General features: G+C 34.5%; 1 long non-coding RNA gene across 1 annotated transcript in view; it reads right to left on the bottom strand.

The window, feature by feature from the left end:
- The window catches only part of LOC133645087 (uncharacterized), a 36,251-nt gene extending 17,632 nt beyond the window's left edge, over nucleotides 1-18,619 (bottom strand). Inside the window, exons 1-4 of the long non-coding RNA XR_009824896.1 lie at nucleotides 18,224-18,619; nucleotides 18,116-18,160; nucleotides 9,248-9,297; nucleotides 3,770-3,860 (exon numbers count right to left, since the gene is read on the bottom strand). This is a non-coding gene — a long non-coding RNA (uncharacterized LOC133645087). The remainder of the gene's footprint in view (nucleotides 1-3,769; nucleotides 3,861-9,247; nucleotides 9,298-18,115; nucleotides 18,161-18,223) is intronic.
- Between the last annotated feature and the right edge of the window lie 1,085 nt (nucleotides 18,620-19,704).

The following is a 19,704-nucleotide window of genomic DNA, read 5'->3' as shown; positions in this document are numbered from 1 at the left end:
ATTTAAAAACAAATCTAATTAAAAAGGTCCTGGGGACCCAAAAGGGGTTTCAGTCAGTAAAGTGTTAAAAATAAGTCATATATTAAAACTGTTTTTTTACTTCCAACACTATAATATCTATAGATCTACATCAGAACTATCCGTTGCCATAAAGCCCTATTTTTTTTATATGTTTTAAGCCCTTTTTTTCCCAAATAAAACCCTGTTTTTTAATAGTAAAAACACAAAATATGGAATATTTCCCCAAAACATTTTTCAAAGAGGAATATTTGATGTGAAGTAAACAAGTCATAACAACATTGATTTTGATTCATAATTATTTTATGAACAATGGCATTTAAAAAAAAAAAAAAATCTAATTAAAAAGGTCCTGGGGACCCAATAGGTTATTTTTAAACTGTTAAAAACAAGTCATATAATAATGTTATCTTTCATTTCAAAAATTAAATATACATTTATTCAAAGCTTTGTTTATGTTTTATGCTTTTTCCCCCAAATAAAACCCTGTTTTTTATGGTAAAAACACAAAATATGGAATATTTTCCCCAAAACATTTTTCAAAGAGGAATATTTGATGTGAAGTAATCGGAACTTTAAATAGGTAAACAATTCATAACAACATTGATTTTGATTCATTATTATTTTTTGAACAATGGCATTTAAAAAAAATAATCTAATTAAAAAGGTCCTGGGGACCCAAAAGGTTTGCAGTTAGTAAAGTGTTAAAAATAAGTCATATATTAATACTTTGTTGTTTTACTTCCAACACTATAGATCTACCTCAGAACTATCTATTGCCATAAAGCCTTTATTTCATTTTTGTATGTTTTATACCTTTTTTCCTCAAATAAAACCCTGTTTTTTTATGGTAAAAACACAAAATATGGACTAATTTCCCCAAAACATTTTTCAAAGAGGAATATTTGATGTGAAGTAAACAAGTCATAACAACATTGATTTTGATTCATTATTATTTTATGAACAATGGCATTTAAAAAAAAAATCTAATGAAAAAGGTCCTGGGGACCCAATAGGTTATTTTTAAAATGTTAAAAACAAGTCATATAATAATGTTTTCTTTCATTTAAAAAAATGAATATACATTTATTCAAAGCTTTGTTTATTTTTTATGCTTTATTTCCCAAATAAAACCCTGTTTTTTATGGTAAAAACTAGGGATGTCCGATAATGGCTTTTTGCCGATATCCGATATTCCGATATTGTCCAACTCTTTAATTACCGATACCGATATCAACCGATACCGATATCAACCGATATATGCAGTCGTGAAATTAACACATTATTATGCCTAATTTGGACAACCATGTATGGTGAAAATAAGGTACTTTTTAAGAAAAATAATAAAATAAGATAACTAAATTCAAAACTTTTTCTTGAATAAAAAAGTAAGTAAAACTATATAAAAACAGTTACATAGAAACTAGTAATTAATGAAAATGAGTAAAATGAAGTGTTAAAGGTTAGTACTATTAGTGGACCAGCAGCACGCACAATCATGTGTGCTTACGGACTGTATCCCTTGCAGACTGTATTGATATATATTGATATATAATGTAGGAACCAGAATATTGATAACAGAAAGAAATGGGGGGAGGGAGGTTTTTTGGGTTGGTGCACTAATTGTAAGTGTATCTTGTGTTTTTTATGTTGATTTAATAAAAAAAAAATAAAAAAAAAAACGATACAGATAATAAAAAAAACGATACCGATAATTTCCGATATTACATTTTAACGCATTTATCCCTAGTAAAAACACAAAATATGGAATATTTTCCCCAAAACATTTTCCAAAGAGGAATATTTGATGTGAAGTAATCGGAACTTTAAATAGGTGAACAAGTCATAACAACATTGATTTTGATTCATTATTATTTTTTGAACAATGGCATTTAAAAAAAACAATCTAATTAAAATGGCTAAAAACAAGTTATACAATAATGTTCTTTAATTTCAAAAATGTAATATACATTTATTCAAAGCTTCGTTTATGTTTTATGCCTTTTTTTTCTTCTTTTTTTTTAAAAGAAAACCCTTTTTTTCATGGCAAAAACACAAAATGCAATATTTTCCCCAAGATTTTTTCAAGATTCAATGTTTATTTCGATGTACTTTGACCCTTCAATATATAACATTTTAATTCATTATTGTTTTTTGAACAATGACAGTTTCGACAAATAACAGACTAAAGGTCCAGAGGATCCAATAAAAATAAGTCATATAACAATGTATATTACTTTTGCATGCAACGGTTTAAATCTCTAGATCAGTTCCAGATCTTTCCATCGATTATAAGTTTTCATTAGTTTTTGACCAATGCCCGTTATAAAGTAAAACAAAGCCTGTGGATACTTTGGCGACACACAGAGGTAATCGTTCATTCATTGCCAACATTTGATTTCAACAAAGTCAAAAACATGGAGGCAAGGACACAAAGATCACTATTTGGCCACCACATCACATTGCACCACACTGGCACCGGAGGAATGAGCCGACTTGGTGCCACGTACGTACACTACCACAAGTATCTCTCCTGGGTCGTAGTAATAAATTGAGTAGTCAAACCAGAGTCTTTCATATCCTTTTTGGTATGCTGGCATGTTTTAAGTTAAAAGGTTGCAAACCAAGTACTTGTACATGAAACTCTAATCTGGCTGTGAGCAGGCTACTCCAAAAGACATTTTGTTGTAAATTACACAAATGATATTTGTATTGGGGGTAATCAGATTCATCCTCCTCTGCTAAAGTTGTACGTATCATTGCAGCTAATACCTTTTCAGCACAATGTCCTTTTAAGGACGACTGCGTGTTCATTTCACGAGTCAGCGAGCGGCCCCTAATTTAATTTCAAATATCTCACTGTATAATTTATGCAACTTTGCCGCCTTCTTAAAGACATTGTGAGTAATTCAGGTCAATGACCATGAATTGCACTACTATGGATTCTTCATCCATCACTCCAAGCAACTTTTGTAAGTTTTACAATACAACTAAAACAATTCTTACTTACTAAACAGTTCCCATATGCGAGTGTTTTCCATGCACATTTGTACGCGCTATCCAAATCCAAATGTAATTGTCAGAATAATTGTATCTAAGTTATCACAAAACTTTGTGTTACATTGAGTTCAGCTCGCCCTGCGAGAGGACAGAAGCTTTCTTTGATCTTACCAAGCAGAAAGCTTGTAAAACTCCACTGTGTACGATGGGAAGCGACATGAAGGCGTCGGTTTCTTTCTTCTATTGTAATCCACAGGAAGATTTTATCTTGACCCGAGATCTACAAAGCGGAGAGGAAGCAGGACCTGACGCGAGCTCCAGAACTGTTTTTTATTACCTTTTCTTTGAACTGTTTTGTAAACAAAGGCAGCGGCTGTTTACGACCCCCTTCCTTTAGAAACAGCTGTTTCCATGTAATCAGGGAAAATCCAAATACAAGAGGAGGCGTACAATCTTTCGTGAGAGCGTGGGACGACACTGTGCAAGGGTACAGTGTCTACGCGTTTCTCCTCATTGAGCCAAATTTAATTCTGTCTCTGTTTAATTCCTTGCTTCTTGTCTTGTTTAATAGATGTCATCAGTGTTTGAACATGACAGTAATCGTTAGCATTAGCTAATATGTTAACACGTGTCCAAGTGTCTGTGTTAGTATTATTAACTTACAACGGCATTCTTTTTGTATCGTTTCAGTTTCCCAAATTCCTCAGTAAATTCACCAAAACATCACCGTGGAGTTATTGAGTCTGTTTACCTGATTGGAGAGCGAGCGTCCGCAGCCGGTGGGCCCATGTCGATGACTTCTGTTTTGTTTGTTCAGCCGTTTTACTGCCGTGTTACAGACACTGTAAATAGGAAATGTAAAAAAACATTTATAATATCTTTGTGTAAATAACTCATTTCACAATGTCACATCTGCGACTTATAGTCCAGTGCGGCTAATATATGGAAATGTTTTTGTTTTATTTCCTACAATTTAGTGCAGACCTGGGCAAATTAAGGCGCGGGGGCCGCATGCGGCCCGTTAAGCTTTTCAATCTGGCCCGCTGGACATTCCCAAATAATTTTTTTTAGGTCTTTAAGATGTAAAGTGTAGCTGCCATTATGATGTGCAGTGAGGTTTTCTAATGACCGTAAGTCTTCAACTATACAAAGTATTTCAATGGTTAGAATCTGTGCTTTTGCATGATAAACTAGTTACCATGGTAATCTAATTAGTTAGTTACTATGGTAATGTAAGTCACAGCAGCTCAGACGAGGCACCAAGCACTGTGGGTGGGGAGCCTTTCCACAGAGTGTTTCCAGAGCCTGAAACGTGGGTGTCAGGGACAGAGGAGATTTTCTTTACAAGAAAGTTCTAAAGCTTAGTGATGTATCAGATTGTAGGTGTTTTTATTGAATTTACCTTTCACTTTCATATTTTGCTGTGTTTGTTGCATTTTCGTTGCTCACTTGATTGTAAATATGTGGATGGAGCAGGGGTGTGATGTTCAAATGTTGTCAATATATTTAGTGTTTTATCATTCATAGTTAATATTGTAAATACCACACACTGCAAAAAGTGAAATCTAAGTAAGATGAAATATCTCAAATAAGGGTGATATTTGCTTATTTTCTGTCTGATAAGATCATTCTTCCCACTAAGCAGATTTTATGTTAGAGTGTTTTACTTGTTTTAAGTGTTTTGGTCCTAAATGATCTCAGTAAGATATTACAGCTTGTTGCTGAGATTTGATGACCTATATTGAGTAAAACATGCTTGAAACTAGAATATCAACTGTTGCAAAGCTGTGTCATCAACACTCACAAGTATAAAACTACTTCTTTAAAGGCCTACTGAAAGCCACCACTACCGACCACGCAGTCTGATAGTTTATATATCAATGATGAAATCTTAACATTGCAACACATGCCAATACGGCCGGGTTAACTTATAAAGTGACATTTTAAATTTCCCGCTAAACTTCCGGTTGAAAACGCCTTTGGAGGATGACGTATGCGCGTGACGTAGCCAGGGGAACAGAGGGATGCCTTCCCCATTGAATACAATACAAAAAAGCTCTGTTTTCATTTCATAATTCCACAGTATTCTGGACATCTGTGTTGGTGAATCTTTTGCAATTTGTTTAATGAACAATGGAGGCTGCAAAGAAGAACGTTGTAGGTGGGATCGGTGTATTAGCGGCTGGCTGTAGCAACACAACAAGGACTACTTACTTGGATAGCAGACGCCTAGCCGATGCTAGCCGCCCACCGCACGGATGATCGGGTGAAGTCCTTCGTCGCGCCGTCGATCGCTGGAACGCAGGTGAGCACGGGTGTTGATGAGCAGATGAGGGCTGGCTGGCGTAGGTGGAGCGCTAATGTTTTTATCATAGCTCTGTGAGGTCCCGTTGCTAAGTTAGCCTTAGCGTCGTTAGCAACAGCATTGTTAAGCTTTGCCACGCTGAGATCTATTAACCGTGTATTTACATGTCCATGGTTTAATAGTATTGTTGATCTTCTGTCTATCCTTCCAGTCAGGGATTTATTTATTTTGTTTTTATCTGCATTTGAGACAGATGCTATCACGTTAGCTCATGCTAAAGAGCTTCGCCGATGTATTGTCGTGGAGATAAATGGCACTGTGAATGTCCATTTCGCGTTCTCGACTCTCATTTTCAAGAGGATATAGTATCCGAGGTGGTTTAAAATACAAATCCGTGATCCACAATAGAAAAAGGAGAGAGTGTGGAATCCAATGAGCCAGCTTGTACCTAAGTTACGGTCAGAGCGAAAAAAAATATGTATTTCACTGCATTCTAGTCCGTCACTCTAACGTTCCTCATCCACGAATCTTTCATCCTCGCTCAAATTAATGGGGTAATCGTCGCTTTCTCGGTCCGAATCGCTCTAGCTGCGTTGAAAACAATAGGAAAATATGAGGGAGTGAACAACTGACAACGTCACGCTACTTCTGGTAGGGGCAAGGTTTTTTTTTATCAGAGACCAAAAGTTGCGAACGTTATCGACGTTGTTCTATACTAAATCCTTTCAGCAAAAATATGGCAATATCGCGAAATGATCAAGTATGACACATAGAATGGATCTGCTATCCCCGTTTAAATTAAAAAAAAATCATTTCAGTAGGCCTTTAAAGTAATAATTTCTTTCTTCAAGCATGAAAAAAAAATCATGATGATTTCATATCATTATTTCAAGATAATGGCACTAGCATTTACTTAATTTAAGGATATTTTTCAACATATTGATCAAAAAGGTCTACATTTTTTTTTTCTACCAAGAAAAGTGCACTTGTTATTAGTGAGAATATACTTATTTTAAGGTATTTTTGGGTTCATTGAGGTTAGCTAATTTGACTTGTTTTGGAAAGTCTTGACCAGCCGAATTCTTGTTCTATTGGCAGATCATTTTGCTTAGTTCAAGTAAAATACCCCTAATTTTTGTATTTTTTTTTCTTGTTTTTGAACACTGACTTTTTGCAGTGCATTCTTTATTTTCATGTACATTCTGGGTGAAATTCCATTCCGTTTTTTAAGGCGGTCTGTCATAACGTTTTTAGCATTCAATCAGACATAATTATGAGGTTTTGTATTAGTGTTTCTAAAAATCAGATATTCTGGCCCCCAGACACATTTTTTCTCTAAATTTGCCCCCCCCCCCCCCCCCCCCCGAGTCAAAATAATTGCCCAGGCCTGATTTAGTGGGTGCTGCTTATATATTTTGTGCGCCCCATAGTCCGGAAAATACGGTAGTTATTTAGTTCCTCGTTATCTCCAGGCTAGACTACTGCAAGGCACTTCTTGTGGGGATCCCCAGCAAGAACATCCAGAAGCTGCAATACATACAGAATAGTGCTGCTAGGATCCTGATGAGAGTGCGGAAATACCACCACATCACACCGGTTCTCAAATCCCTTCGCTGGCTTCCTGTTCCACTCAGGATTGAATTCAAAGTCTCCCTACTAACCCACCAGTGCCTCCATGGAAATGACCGCCTCTACCTCAAAGAACTGCTCACCCCCAAATCCTCCACACGACACCTCCGTTAACCCTAACCCAACCTCCGAGGACAAAGCTACGCACAATGGGAGACCGGGCTTTCTGCTCCGCCGCTCCCAGTCTGTGGAACGCTCTCCCTGACCACCTGAGGGCACCACAGACTGTGGATGCTTTTAAAAAAGGCTTAAAAACCCTTCTTTTTGAAAAAGCCTTTTTTAAAGATATATGCATACTAGTTTTAGCTACTTGGCTGTTCTAGCTTTTATTTTAATTTTAATTGTATTTATTTATTTTTTTAATACACTGTAGCACTTTGAGGTTGTTTACTCAATGCAAAGTGCTTTTTACAAATACAATCTATTATTCTTATTATTATTATTAGGGACCGAGTCCCTTTGGGACAGAGGACCCTATTGTATTTCTAGCGTTGTATTATTATACCGCCGCCTCTTCGAGCTGTAATTTGATCCCCTTAACATGCTTCAAAACTCACCAAATTGGACACACACATCAGGACCTGCGAAAATTGCGATCTAATCAAAAAACCAAACCCCAAAACTCAAAATTGCGCTCTAGCGCCCCCTAGGATAAAACAAAAACAAACTGCCTGTAACTCCCACTAGGAATGTCGTAGAGACATGAAACAAAAACATCTATGTAGGTCTGACTTAGACCTACATTTCATAATTTGACATTCTCGGACAAAAACCAACAGGAAGTTGGCAATTTCCCCTTCAAGACAAAAATGTACTAAAAACACTCATTTTTGCCTCTTTGAGCTGTAATTTGACCCCCTTAAAATACTTCAAAACTCACCAAACTTTTCACCCACATCAGGACTGGTGGAAATTGCGATCTAATTGCGCTGTAGCGCAATTTTGGAATAAAACAGAGACAAAACTACTCCTCAGAGGAAAACACAGACAAAACTTCTTGTCTTAGAGACATGAAACAAAAACCTCTATGTAGGTCTCACTTAGACCTACATTTCATAGATTGACATCCTTCAGCAAAAATCAACAGGAAGTTTACAATCTCCCCTTCAAAACTAACTTTTTGTAAAAAAAACGGTCACCAAACATCAAAGTTTGTCCTCTGCGCGTTTGTCGTTTCGGCTTCAAACTACTACAGGAGAGACATTGAACCCTTCTGATTGAAGGATACTCAAAGAGTTTGGATAAGTGCTACGGTTTTGATTTTACGAGCCTTCAACGAACCACTGTGCCGCAGCACCTAGGAAAAAAACACAGACAACTTCCTCTAACTCCCAGTACGAATATCGTAGAGACATGAAACAAAAACCTCTATGTAGGTCTCACTTAGAGCTAGATTTCATACACTGACCACTTAGGACTAGCACCTGCCAAATATGCGGGCCCGACCAACGCTGCTTGCAGCTTTAATTATTATTATTATTATTAGGGACCGAGTCCCTTTGGGACAGAGGACCCTATTGTATTTCTAGCGTTGTATTATTTATTGAGCTGTAATTTGACCCCCTTAACATGCTTCAAAACTCACCAAATTGGACACACACATCGGGACTGGCGAAAATTGCGATCTAATCAAAAAACCAAACCCCAAAACTCAAAATTGCGCTCTAGCGCCCCCTAGGAAGAAAACACAGACAAAACTGCCTGTAACTCCCAGTAGGAATGTCGTAGAGACATGAAACAAAAACCTCTATGTAGGTCTCACTTAGACCTATATTTCAAATAGCAATTCCCCCTTCAAAACAAAAGTTGTGTGAAAACAGTCACCTTTTTTCAAACATTATCTCCTTTGAGCGCGTTTGTCGAGTCGGCTTCAAATTAGCACAGGAGAAAGATTGAACCCTTCTGATTAAAAGTTGATTAAAGAGTTATATTACTGCTCCGGTTTGGATTTTATGAGCCCTCAAAGTCGGTCCCGTCCATCCCTGCTTGCAGATTTAATTATCATGATCTTTTGTTACATACAATTGTTTGAACAAAACAACATCATTAGAAAGTCAAAAAAAGCAAAAACTACAAAACTTTATCTATCTTTCCACTCTGCTAAACAGCCTGTGGACATGAACCAAAAACAACGATTTTGAGAAAATCAACTTTACAAAGCAGTAATTTGTGTTGTTTTCAAGCTAGCTTAGCGATTAGCATGCCTGCTTCTGACTTGTCCTTCCTTAGCCTCGTCTTCCAGTGATCATGTTACTTAATATACTAAGAAATTCAGTGTATAATGACTAGTATTACCTTAGCGGGGCAGCTCCAAACTGTGCATGCAAAGCAGGTTGGCTCATTGTCTAGAAAAAAAAGAGAAAAGAATGGCAGGTCAGCGTTGAAAAGCATTGTTTAAGAAAGATTTTCCACAAGTTGCGTCACACAGAAAAAAGTAGCGCCTTCATTTGTGCTGCGTGAAAGTATTCTCTGAGATTTGTAGAGACATAATAACCCTTTTGCTCTTTCCTCACTAGCAATGTTTCAAATTGAACTCTTGGCTTTTCATTAATGCCGCACAAACCTGGAGATCACTTTGTTCCAACACTTAAATTGCTTTCCGGGTTTATTAATTGGTCCAGCTTGAAATAGATCAAGAAGCCTCGGAAGAGAGTTCATCTTTACGGCCTCTGTTCTCCGAATGTGTCTTTACTAAAAACATGTGAACAGTCAAGTCACCCTGCTATGACGTCATAGTTGCAGATCCAGACCCCCATTGTCACCGGGGTCGATTATCAGCGCCAATATTGAGCATTTTGACGTCTATCCGTATCATACTTTTGTTTGTTTGTTTACAACTACAACAAAATGACATCAGCAGATACAATTTATACACATATGATACAGTGTTTCCCATAAACTGCCAAGATACCTGTGGCGGTGGGGGCGTGGCTGAGGGCGTGGCTATGGGCGTGGTTACCATGACATCATCGAGTAATTTGCATAATTTACTACAATGATATGATTTTCTCTGAAAAGGCTCAAAAAATGTATACTTACTAATTAATAATAACAGTTTTGTTTTAAACGTCCATCCATCCATCCATTTTACAATATAATTACAACACTTTATGTACATATTTATATACAGATTTGAACAATAAGTTATTCACTGAAATATATTTATTAATTGTGGTTCTTACAAAAAATATATCTTATAAAATATAAAAACTAAAATGTCTCTTAAAGCTCTGCCCCTTTAATTAGTGCATACTAAATCATTTAACTTTAGCCTACTACTACAACCATATTATTTACCAGCAACATAAAGTGAAACAGAGGCAGAGGTGTCCTGCCACAGTCAGTAACAAATAAACAGAAAACAGTAGTGGTGGTAGATAAGACACAAAGCTTCATCAAACATCTGATCCACTGAACAAAGAGCTCCAAAAATCTTGATCCTACACTTCTCTTTTGTAAAGTAAATCTGAACAGCCGATATGGGCATCTACATCAACTATATGATTTGCCTGAGCAGCTGGATAGGACAAAAAAAAAAAAAAAAATATATATATATATATATATTAATTCTTTCGTGGCGGGCCGCCACAAATAAATGAATGTGTGGAAAACACTGGTATGTATATATATATATATACATATATATACACTACCGTTCAAAAGTTTGGGGTCACATTGAAATGTCCTTATTTTTGAAGGAAAAGCACTGTACTTTTCAATGAAGATAACTTTAAACTAGTCTTAACTTTAAAGAAATACACTCTATACATTGCTAATGTGGTAAATGACTATTCTAGCTGCAAATGTCTGCTTTTTGGTGCAATATCTACATAGGTGTATAGAGGCCCATTTCCAGCAACTATCACTCCAGTGTTCTAATGGTACAATGTGTTTGCTCATTGGCTCAGAAGGCTAATTGATGATTAGAAAACCCTTGTGCAATCATGTTCACACATCTGAAAACACTTTAGCTCGTTACAGAAGCTACAAAACTGACCTTCCTTTGAGCAGATTGAGTTTCTGGAGCATCACATTTGTGGGGTCAATTAAACGCTCAAAATGGCCAGAAAAAGAGAACTTTCATCTGAAACTCCACAGTCTATTCTTGTTCTTAGAAATGAAGGCTATTCCACTAAATTGTTTGGGTGACCCCAAACTTTTGAACGGTAGTGTATATATATATGTATGTATGTATGTATATACAGTGAGGCAAAAAAGTATTTAGTCAGCCACCCATTGATTGTCAATGGGTGGCTGACTAAATACTTTTTTGCCCCACTTTATATATATATATATATATATATAAATTTAAGGGATACGTAATAATTAGTATAATTGGATCTTAAGAAGGATTTACTTCCGTGACGACCTTCTTAAAGATTTATAATCAATCACAAATATCAAGTACCGGTAGCTAAAATGTGCTAAACATGGATAAGTGTGGGGGAGAGTGTTTTGCAGTTTCCCATTTTCAAATGGGTGTAATTTTGCATGATGTATTGTGTTTGGACATTTTTGACAACATCCGCAAAGTTCAGCGAGCAGGTTGTGTTACGTGTGTGTTGACTTTTGGTGTTGTTTGGACGGGGTCATTTGTAAAAATGCTGTCCTGTGTACACTTCAAAGTGAAATTCATGGTCATTGACCTGAATTCACTCGCCATGATGGCGGCAGAGTTGCAGCAATTATACAGTCAGGTTTGTGAAAGTCAGTTGGAGGCCAGATTTTTTGGTATGACGGCGGGCGTACTTTGGACACCCCTGATTTATCGGATAGAAAATTGAGGTACCGTCGTGCCTTTTAGCACGCTAAAGGTCAGGCCAACGCTCGCACGGTGTCATCGTAACGCGCCGCCGTCAACTTAAAAAACACCGTGTGATGTGTTCGACATCAAGAGAATGAAAGATCCGTCACGTTTATCAATCCCAACACATCAGCCGGGCTTTGAACACACCACGGCCGGGGAAAATGCTAATTCTGCTAATTACCAAACATAGATGCTATCCGGCGTGTGATGTGGAGCACAAATGGACGCAGATGGAGCCGCCATTATGCCACTGATAATTGCCTTTTTACAGCGGTGGGTGTGGAGAACACTTTGAAGCTCCCAGCCTGTTGTGCGCCCCGTCCATAAAACCCATTAGCTTCCTGCACCATCACAAAGCTAAAGTGCTCGCTGAAAGAATCCGCCGCCGCCCTGCGTTGACCCCTCGCGACTCGGAGGGTCTCAAGCGCGGCCCGTAATTACATGACAACCTTGAAATAACTGCTGCTTTTACACGGGCGCCATGCAGCCAGTCGGAACATGTTAGACAAATATATCTGGATTATTATGCTCACCTGCCTGTTATTTATTATTTCACACCCTCACCTGGTTTTTTATATCTTCATTAACATTCAGCACCACAAGCTTTACAGAACAACAAAAGGAAAGCAGCATTACAAGATGTCACACACACACACACACACACACACACACACACACACACACACACACACACACACACACACACACACACACACACACACACACACACACACACACACACACACACACACACACACACACACACACACACACACACACACTCTTGTATTTGTTACCTTCTTGAGACCTGAGAAAAGTGCCTCCCCCTTTAGGACCAGCCTTTCTAGATATATAAAGAAGTGTATTTACAACATGAATAATATATACATACTATGCAAATTTAAAAAAAGCTTGTTGTGAAAAACGAGTTGGAATTTCACAAGAAAAAGGTCACAATTTCACAAGAAAAACGTACAATTTTGGCAGTATTATAATAAAAGTCGTCATTTTACTCAGCACAAGTCGAAACTGAACATGTGTGCAATATTATGATAAAAGTTGGAATCTTACTCAAAAACAGTCGCAATTTTATGAGAAAAGCTTAACATTTTGGCAATTTTACTCGACAAAAGTCACGATTTTGATAAGAAAACTTTAACATTTTGGCAATATGATAATAATAATCTGAATTTTACGCGGCAAAATTATGACAAAAGTCATAATTTTACTCAAAAATGGTCACTATACAAACAAATTGGCAATATTGTGATAAAAGTCAGAATTGTATACGACAAATGTCACCGTTTTGCGTTATAAAGTAATAATTCTACATTAAAAAAGTTACAATTTTACGAGAAAATATTGCAATATTACAGAAACAGAAAGAATATGAGAAATTGTTCCCAATGTTATGAGAAAAAAGTCGACACATTGTGAGAAAAAGACTGCTTTTAGTTCATTTATTTTTGGGGGAAATTTTTTGTGTGTAATTGATTTTTAATCTTCATTATTTACTTCAAGATATTACAGTATGTATCTATATACATATATATTTTTTTTTTAAATTAATTTTGGCCAAAGGGGGCGCAATTCAATTTTTTACACACACTTGTTATTTCATATGTTGGCCAGAGGGGGAGCACTTTTAAAAGCGACACACAGTCAATGTGAAAAATCCCTCCTTTTTGGGACCACCCTCATTTTGATGGATGTCACCACAAATGAGACATTGTCTATTAGATGCAATGTTATTGATTTATGTCATCACTTGTTCACACCTCCTCCTATGGAAGATACTTTTCCTTCTTCATGTCTCAAGAAGGCTAGAAATACAAGAACACACACAGATTATTGTATTTGTTACCTTCTTGAGACCTGAGAAAAGTGCCTCCCCCTTTAGGACCAGCCTTTCTAGATATATAAAGAAGTGTATTTACAACATGAATAATATATACATACTATGCAAATTTTAAAAAAGCTTGTTGTGAAAAATGAGTTGGAATTTCACAAGAAAAAGGTCACAATTTCACAAGAAAAACGTACAATTTTGGCAGTATTATAATAAAAGTCGTCATTTTACTCAGCACAAGTCGAAACTGAACATGTGTGCAATATTATGATAAAAGTTGGAATCTTACTAAATAACAGTCGCAATTTTACGAGAAAAGTTTAACATTTTGGGAATTTTACTCGACAAAAGTCACGATTTTTATAAGAAAAGTTTAACATTTTGGCAATATGATAATAATAATCTGAATTTTACGCGGCAAAATTATGACAAAAGTCATCATTTTACTCAAAAGTGGTCACTATTTTACAAGAACAACAAAAAAATTTGCAATATTGTGATAAAAGTCAGAATTGTATACGACAAATGTCACCGTTTTGCGTTGTAAAGTAATAATTCTACATTAAAAAAGTTACAATTTTACGAGAAAATATTGCAATATTACAGAAACAGAAAGAATATGAGAAATTGTTCCCAATTTTATGAGAAAAAAGTCGACACATTGTGAGAAAAAGACTGCTTTTGGTTCATTTAGTTTTGGGGGAAATTTTTTGTGTGTAATTGATTTTTAATCTTCATTATTTACTTCAAGATATTACAGTATGTATCTATATACATATATATATTTTTTTTTAAATTAATTTTGGCGAAAGGGGGCGCATTTAAATTTTTTACACACACTTGTTATTTCATATGTTGACCAGAGGGGGAGCACTTTTAAAAGCGACACACAGTCAATGTGAAAAAATCCCTCCTTTTTGGGACCACCCTCATGTTGATAGATGTCACCACAAATGAGACATTGTCTATTAGATGCAATGTTATTGATTTATGTCATCACTTGTTCACACCTCCTCATATGGAAGATACTTTTCCTTCTTCATGTCTCAAGAAGCGTAGATGCAAATATAAAAAAAAGCTTGTTGTGAAAAATGAGTTGCAATTTCACAAGAAAAACTTAGAATTTTGGCAGTATTATAATAAAAGTCGTCATTTTACTCAGCGCAAGTCGAAATTTTACAAGAAAAACTGAACATTTGTGCAATATTATGATAAAAGTTGGAATCTTACTCAAACAGTCGCAATTTTACGAGAAACTTTTTAAATTTTGGCGATTTTACTCGACAAAAGTCACGATTTTTGTAAGAAAACTTTAACATTTTGACAATATTATAATAATAATCTGAATTTTACGCGGCAAAATGATGACAAAAGTCATCATTTTACTCAAAAAATGTCACTATTTTACAAGAACAACAAACAAATTGGCAATATATAAGTCAGATTGTATATGACAAATGTCACTGTTTTGTGTTATAAAGTAATAATTTTACATAAAAAAGTCATAATTTTACAAGAAAACATTGCAATATTACAGAAACAGAAAGAATATGAGAAATTGTTCCCAATTTTATAAGAAACAAGTCGACACATTGTGAGAAAAAGACTGCTTTTAGTTCTTTTTTTGGGGGGTGGTATTTTTTGTGTGTAATTGATATTTAATCTTCATTATTTACTTCAAGTTATTATAGTATGTCTCTATATACATATATATATTTTTTTTTTAATAAATTTTGACCAAAGGGGACGCATTTCAATTCCTTACACTCACTTGTTATTTCATATGTTGACCAGAGGGGGAGCACTTTTAAAAGCGACACACAGTCAATGTGAAAAATCCCTCCTTTTTGGGACCACCCTCATGTTGATAGATGTCACCACAAATGAGACATTGTCTATTAGATGCAATGTTATTGATTTTTGTCATCACTTGTTCACACCTCCTCCTAAGGAAGATACTTTTCCTTCTTCATGTCTCAAGAAGCGTAGATGCAAATATAAAAAAAGCTTGTTGTGAAAAATGAGTTGCAATTTCACAAGAAAAACTTAGAATTTTGGCAGTATTATAATAAAAGTCATAATTTTACTCAGCGCAAGTCGAAATTTTACAAGAAAAACTGAACATTTGTGCAATATTATGATACAAGTTGGAATCTTACTCAAACAGTCCCAATTTTACGAGAAACTTTTTAAATTTTGGCGGTTTTACTCGACAAAAGTCACGATTTTTGTAAGAAAACTTTAACATTTTGACAATATTATAATAATAATCTGAATTTTACGCAGCAAAATGATGACAAAAGTCATCATTTTACTCAAAAAATGTCACTATTTTACAAGAACAACAAACAAATTGGCAATATAAAAGTCAGATTGTATATGACAAATGTCACTGTTTTGTGTTATAAAGTAATAATTTTACATTAAAAAAGTCATAATTTTACAAGAAAACATTGCAATATTACAGAAACAGAAAGAATATGAGAAATTGTTCCCAATTTTATAAGAAACAAGTCGACACATTGTGAGAAAAAGACTGCTTTTAGTTCTTTTTTTGGGGGGTGGTATTTTTTGTGTGTAATTGATATTTAATCTTCATTATTTACTTCAAGTTATTATAGTATGTATCTATATACATATATATATATATTTTTTTAAATAAATTTTGACCAAAGGGGGCGCATTTCAATTTTTTACACACACTTGTTATTTCATATGTTGACCAGAGGGGGAGCACTTTTAAAAGCGACACACAGTCAATGTGAAAAATCCCTCCTTTTTGGGACCACCCTCATTTTGATAGATGTCACCACAAATGAGACATTGTCTATTAGATGCAATGTTATTGATTTATGTCATCACTTGTTCACACCTCCTCATATGGAAGATACTTTTCCTTCTTCATGTCTCAAGAAGGCTAGAAATACAAGAACACACCCAGATTATTGTATTTGTTACCTTCTTGAGACCTGAGAAAAATGCCTCCCTCTTTAGGACCAGCCTTTCTAGATATATAAAGAAGTGTATTTACAACATGAATAATATATACATAGTATGCAAATATACAAAAATTAAATGTTTGGTTATTTTTTTATTTATTATTATTTTGTAATTGTTTTTTAATCTTCATTATGTACTTCAAGTTATTACAGAATGTCTCTATATACATATTTATTTTATTTTGTTTATTAATTTTGGCCAAAGGGGTCGCATTTCAATTTCTTACTCACACTTGTTCTTTCATATGTTGACCAGAGGGGGAGCACTTCATAATTTTACTCGACAAAAGTGGCAATTTTATAAGAAAACTTAAAAATGTTGGCAATATTATAATAATAATTGGAATTTTACTTGGCAAAATTATGACAGAAGTCATAATTTGACTCAAAAAATGTCACTATTTTACAATAACAAGAAATTTGGCAATATTGGGGAAAAAAGTCAGAATTTTATATGACAAATGTCACCATTTTGCATTAAAAAGTAATAATTTTACATTAAAAAGTCAGAATTTTACGAGAAAATATTGCAAAGAATATGAGAAATTGTTCCCAATTTTATAAGAAAAAAGTCGACACAGTATGAAAAAAACTGACTTTAGTAATTATTATTTTTTAAATATTTTGTTTGTAATTGGTTTTTAATCTTCATTATTAACTTCAAGTTATTACAATATGTCTCTATATACATATTTATTAATTATTTTAATTAATTTTGGCCAAAAGGGGCACATTTCAATTTCTTACACACACTTGTTATTTCATATGTTGACCAGAGGGGGAGCACTTTTAAAAGCGACACATAGTCAATGTGGAAAATCCCTCCTTTTTGGGACCGCCCTCATTTTGATAGATGTCACCAGCAAGGGTGCAAATGAGATCTCAATTTTTTTTGTGATGTTTTTAAGGCCGATGACAAAGGAGTCAGGGACCACAGATGGCCCCTGTGCCGCACTTTGGGCAACCCAGCTGTAGAAGCTAACTGTTCATGGCCACTATAGTCTTAGTAGCGTAGTGTATGTGTTCATCCTATGCTCACATATGGCTTGTCTTACGTCAGCACCGCAAGTCGTAAAAAAGTTTTTTCCGGGGATGAATAGGGAAGTCCTTCTTTATCTTGTTTTATCATTTTGCACCTGTCAATGTTTACTTTTGTACGCACATTAAATCAACAACAAAAAAAATCCTGACTTTGGAGCAATGTTCACGGACTCTAGTATTTGGCTCTCTATTAGATGCAATGTTATTGGGACCATTATTTATGTCATCACTAGTTCACACCTCCTCATATGGAAGATACTTTTCCTTCTTCATGTCTCAAGAAGGGTAGAAATACAAGAACGCACACACACACACACACACACACACACACACACACACACACACACACACACACACACACACACACACACACACCTCACAATGCATGACATCACTAACCCAACGCTAATGTGAAACAACAGTTAAAATGCATGACAAAGACAATATTACAAGTTCATTGTACTCACTGTCGTCTTCCTTTCCTTCTGAAGTGAACTTTAGTTGGAGTCAGCCTGTGAGGAAAGTAGAAGTATTAATATTTCAACAGAAACCTCGGTGAATTGATTGAAACCTACCATGAATTGATTAACGTAGACCCCGACTTAAACAAGTTGAAAAACGTATTGGGGTGTTTCCATTTAGTGGTCAATTGTACGTAATATGTACTGTACTGTGCAACCTACTAATAAATGTTTCAATCAATCAAAAGTGTGACTTTCTGTTAGCTAACCAGCTAGCTGGCTGGCACCGAACACTGAACTCTCTCCCTGTCCAATCACATGACAGGGATGTGATGACGTCATCAAACACCGCCTTTCCGGGCTGATCATCTCATCGTTTGATTGGCCGATGCAGCTGTCAGTCAACACTTTGCTTTTAACCCTTTCATTCACGTTGAGCAATTAAACACATAAAAAAAAAAAAAAAAACGTGAAACAAATATGGAACTCTCAATTCGAAATCAGGCTTAACAAAACAAAACAAAGCAAATACAATAAAAGTATAAAGAAAATATGGTAAATGTACAGAAAGTGAAAATAATACAGGCAAAAAGAGACAAATGGCATTACAAACTAGGCGTATCTAAAATGTATATATATATATTTTTATATTTAAAGATAATAAATAACTTAAGGGCTTTCCAATAACATTTTCCATGTAGTAAAAAAAAAAAAAATCAATCCAATGAAAAACTCTCTATATATTTTATTGTATATGTATATATACATATACAATAAAATACTGTAGCGTAGTAGGCATACATATTCATTAAAAGAACAAAGCAGAGTTTTAATTTAACACGTATGTTTAATTCTTTGGCTACTTTAACATTACAAAGAGTTTGAACAGTGACACTGTGTAGGAATATTTAATTAAGTATGTGTAATACAGTTTGAGAGTCATATTACTTTGGCATATTTAGAAAAGACGGCAACCTAGAAATTATTGTTAGTATTAATCCGTTTTTAAGTTTTTTTTTTCATAAAGACACAACGTTTTTTAAAGTGAATAGTAGTAAATTTTTTTACTACATGGAAAATGTTATTTATATATATATATATATATATATATATATATATATATATATATATATATATATATATATATATATATATATACGTGTGTATGTGTATATATATATATATATATATATATATATATATATATATATATATATATATATATATATATATATATATATATATATATATATATATATATATATATATATATATATATATATATATATATATATATAGACATACATATATACAGTGGGGCAAAAAAGTATTTAGTCAGCCACCCATTGACAATCAATGGGTGGCTGACTAAATACTTATTTGCCCCACTGTATATACAGTATATATACATACATACATATATATATATACATACATATATATATACAGTATATATACATACATACATATACATATATATATATATATATATATATATATAGATATATATATATATCTATATATATATATATATCTATATATATATATATATATATATATATACACACATACATACATACATACATGCATGCATA

This window comes from Entelurus aequoreus, linkage group LG28 (genome assembly GCF_033978785.1).
Source record: "Entelurus aequoreus isolate RoL-2023_Sb linkage group LG28, RoL_Eaeq_v1.1, whole genome shotgun sequence".
Classification (NCBI taxonomy): Eukaryota; Metazoa; Chordata; class Actinopteri; order Syngnathiformes; family Syngnathidae; genus Entelurus; species Entelurus aequoreus.
This window is presented reverse-complemented; position numbering and strand designations above follow the sequence as displayed.